Source organism: Sinocyclocheilus grahami, unplaced genomic scaffold (assembly GCF_001515645.1).
Source record: "Sinocyclocheilus grahami isolate Dianchi unplaced genomic scaffold, SAMN03320097.WGS_v1.1 scaffold1545.1, whole genome shotgun sequence".
Classification (NCBI taxonomy): domain Eukaryota; kingdom Metazoa; phylum Chordata; class Actinopteri; order Cypriniformes; family Cyprinidae; genus Sinocyclocheilus; species Sinocyclocheilus grahami.
In genome coordinates, this window is record NW_015506724.1 from 78,808 (window position 1) to 83,271 (window position 4,464).

Below are 4,464 nucleotides of genomic sequence, written 5' to 3' on the forward strand. Positions count from 1 at the left end.
CCAATATTATGATTATGGTGTTTACATGAGTTGCTTTTAGAATATTCCTTTCATGTTCCCGTTTTACATGTTATAGTACATAGTTCGATTAATGGCACACGTCATTACGTCACCACGTGACACCATCCGATGTGCCCTCCGGAATTTCACGTATAAACATGTAGTTCGTCTTCGTGATGATACCATGTACAGTTTTGGGTGTTTCATTTTTAATTTTATGAAAGCTTCAAGTGCAGTTAATTATTTGTACGTGCATACAGACGACGGCGGTGTTGAAGCTCTTTTATTTGCCGTCAAACGGTTGAGCACTGCCTTGTGTGTATCCTGTCGCAAAATGCGGCGAATAGTCCTACACTACGGTAATAATGTGATTAAGGTGTTTACATGTCTATTCTGCACTTCAGTAATGCGACTAAAATAGGAATACTCCACATGTCTTAATTCGATTTCTGTTAACTTCGATTATGACTTTAGCCGGATTAAGGTCATCAAAAATCTCTGTTTACATGGTAGATTCTTAATCAGAGTATTGTCTTAATCGTATTAAAATCGGAGTATTGTTGTCCATGTAAACGTACTCGCTGTCAGTTGATTAATTATTGATTGATTTCAATATCTTTGCATCCACAAGTGATGATCAATATAAGGATTGTCTGAATATATTTCCCCCGAGCATTTTGCTATTGCATCTTAACTTACTCTAAATAACTCAAATCAGTTGTGTTAGACTAAATGAGTTTTCCTTTTAGAGTTTCAAATCTGCAGCATTGACAAGAGCCCAACATTTGGACGCCAATGTTCTCGTGACTTTAAGTCTTATAGCCTCCCCTGTGGTTACTTCAATCTGGTCCCTCAGTTTACCTCTTCGGTATTCACTCACTTAGGGAGATTAATTATTCATGATCATGCTTATTAATGACGGCAAGCATCTGTGCTCCCCTGTGCCCTCCTCCACACACTGCTAGCCAAACAAGCGGTCATATTAGAGATTGTAGTTTGAGCTTTAGCATCATTTAACAAGTCCCTGGATATGGATTCATCAAAGCATGAAATAAGAAAATGAACCATTTTCCGGTTTGATCCCCTTGTGGCCTGGGACCGGATGTTTAGGGCTCTCTTTGTACTGAAATCTGTGAGCTGGCATATGGCCTTTGGTCTGCTAGGAGCTCACCCTCCATGGGATGGAATAAATGCACAGTTTTGTATGAATATTTTTGGGATGTTGAAACCCTAATTAGAAAGATAAAATCTAAACTGTCTGTCTTTCTGTCTATCTATCTATGGTTGGATAGATAGATATACAGTAGATCTGAAAACAAAAACTGCATATAGTATGATATAAGGGAACATGGGTCATATTCAAGGAGGAAAATGCTGATATTTATATAAATATATAATTCGATAAAATATTTATATAATTACATCAGACTACTTGCATAAAATGCATCTAAATATCAGTCATCAATCTATATCTCCCAATAATATGTTTTAAGATGAAATTGAAATGCTTAGTTTTAATTTTGTGGGTACAACATATGAAATATGTTGCTTCAGTGCAGTAAGTGAAATATTACTAACAACATGAAATTTGTTAAATCAATGGAGATTTCACAGCAAAAGCACGTGTACCAAAACGTGAAGGGAGATATTTTTAGAATTATTCTGAAAGGCCTTTTATTTGCTATCAGTCAGATGGCAGAAGGCAAAGATTTGTTCATGTTGATAATATAGAGGCCTTAGAAATGTGTTTCAAATATGAAACATCATGCTTTATAGAGTTAAGATCATGAGAAACCTTTGGCTGGTACAGCATGTATTTACTATTTGAGATCAGCTAATCCAGGCTCCTCTTTTTTTTGCCTGCCCATAAAGTCTAATTTTGTGGCTCGTGAAATCTAAGCGGTGATCATTCAGATCTTTCTCCCAGCTCTCTCTCTCTCTCTCTCCTCTGGGAATCCTGCTTGCGTAAAATACCCCACATGAGCAATGCACCAGCTCACACCAGTCTGACCATGTGAGAATTGAATGAGAATGACTGACATCAGGGGGCATAACACATCTCAACACAAAGACCCTGCACACTGTTCCGGAGACGTACATGTGGGTGTGTGTCTATGGGCTCTAGGTCTCTATGCTGACTATTTTATTGATCGGGGGAAGACAAAGGGGGATGCCCCAACAGCTCATGCATGCGTAATCTAGTCTCACACCTTTCTGTCCTATGCTCACAGTCAGAGAGCTTTTCCTAGGGGACAGCCGTGAAAATGAGAAACAAGCTTCATCGCAAATAACAGATAGCTTACATGAACATTTGTCGTACTGACTCTGATAATGCTGAAGCACAGGAATGATGTTTGATAGAGCATATTGCTGATGAAATCTCGAGCAGGGATACACAAACATCTTGACGCATTAGACCTCCTGTGTTTGAATGGCTGCTTGTTTGGAAGGCGTTCTAAAAAAATACATTTTCAGACTCCTCAGCACATGAGAAATTGCTTTTTCTCGTGAAAGCAATGCCAGTCACATTTCCCAGGGTTGGAAAGCAATTAAGAAATATCCATCATATCGTTCAAATATCCCAAAATGAATCTACAAAGAACAGACATACACTCTTAAAAATAAAGGTGCTTCACGATGCCATAGAAGAACCTTTTTGTCTAAATGGTTCCATAAAGAACCTTTAACATCTCAAGAACCTTTCTGTTTCACAAAGGGTTCTTTGGGGCGAAAGAAGGTTCTTCAGATTATAAAAAGGTAAGAAAGAGATGGTTCTTTAAAGAACCTTTGACTGAATGGTTCTTTGTGGAACCAAAAATGGTTCTTCTATGGCATCGCTTGAAGAACCTTTTGAAGCACCTTTATTTTTAAGAGTGTACTGTTTGATGTACAGTATTGACAAAACGTTAATATTGCATGAAGCAAAATGGTATATCAAATAATATGTGACGTGACATGTGGCCAAGTATGGTGACCCATCCTCGGAATTAGTGCTCGGCATTTATCCCATCCAAAGTGCACACACACAGCAGTGAACACACACACACACACACACACACACACACCGTGAACACACACCCGGAGCAGTGGGCAGCCATTTATGCTGCGGCGCCCGGGGAGCAGTTGGGGGTTCGGTGCCTTGCTCAAGGGCACCTCAGTCGTGGTATTGAAGGTGGGAGAGAGCGCTGTACATTCACTCCCCCCACCTACAATCCCTGCCGGTACGAGACTCAAACCCACAACCTTTGGGTTACGAGTCCGCCACTCTAACCATTAGCCCACCACTTCCCAAAATAATTTTGTTATATATTTTATAACATAGTTGAGAACCATCCTTAAACAAAGTTAGTTATTAAAAAAAATCCTGAAACCTAACAATTGATTGGTGATTTTAAAAAAAATCTCATTGTTTTTGTCTTTTCATGTCTACTCTTGTCATTTTATTTTTAGAAAAACTGAGTCCTGGTGTCCTCTACAGAGGACATGGCATAACTTATGAATAAAATATAATTTTAAAAAAATGTTATTTTACCATTTTTTTCTTATGCTCTAAACAATGTAATGGCATGAAAAAATACTAAATTCACAAAGCTTTATATTTCTGGTTCTCAGGAGGATATTGGCAAAGATTACATTTCAATGGCTCAATACATTTTTAATCTTACACTATGTACAGTGCATAAATGACAAGGAATTTCCTCATAAACCACCATGTGGTGTTAAACTGAGGCGGTTACCATGTGAGAGTGAATCATCAGATATATATGGGAGCAAACATAATTTAGGTTTCTTGTTCTTCATAACTGATGAAGGGTTTTAAAACTCACCTCTGGGGAGCCACAGAACTTTTTTTTACCTCAAAAATCTAATAAAAAATGCACAACCACAAACCTACAGGTCCAAACAAAGAGTCTAAGAGTTTAAGAGTAGAGTTGTCACCAAACAGAGATTTAAATAACCTTAATAATGTAACCCAGCAACCAAACACGCTTTACTCGGATAAACACTGCGAGCGCCTCTCCTCCTGAAACGGGATTGGTTCTTTTCCGCTCATAATCTAATTAGGTTTGCGACAGCTTCAATCTGATTGGTGAACTGTGGTGTCTTTTAACGTTAGGGGCGTGACAAACTGTTCACGCGGCGTTGTAGTGAGAGTTGAGGAGTCAGAGTTTGCGTGCGCAGTCTTTAGAGAGGAGAACTGGATTCAAACTTTGTCCTTGAAAAAGCGTTGACTCAAATGAATGTGCTCTCAGAAATAACACATAGAAGTGGCTATTTAATACTCTATCCTGTGGCTGGTTTTTAATATCTGGTAAGTAAAAGTTATCTGTGTTTTTGTTTGCGGTAGGCTATTTCATCACATCTAAATATGTTTTAGGTTTGTGTGCATTGTGTTTAATAGGACTTTATCTGTAACGGTATTTTGGTTTAATATGGGAAACTACAACTAGACCCCCCCCCCCC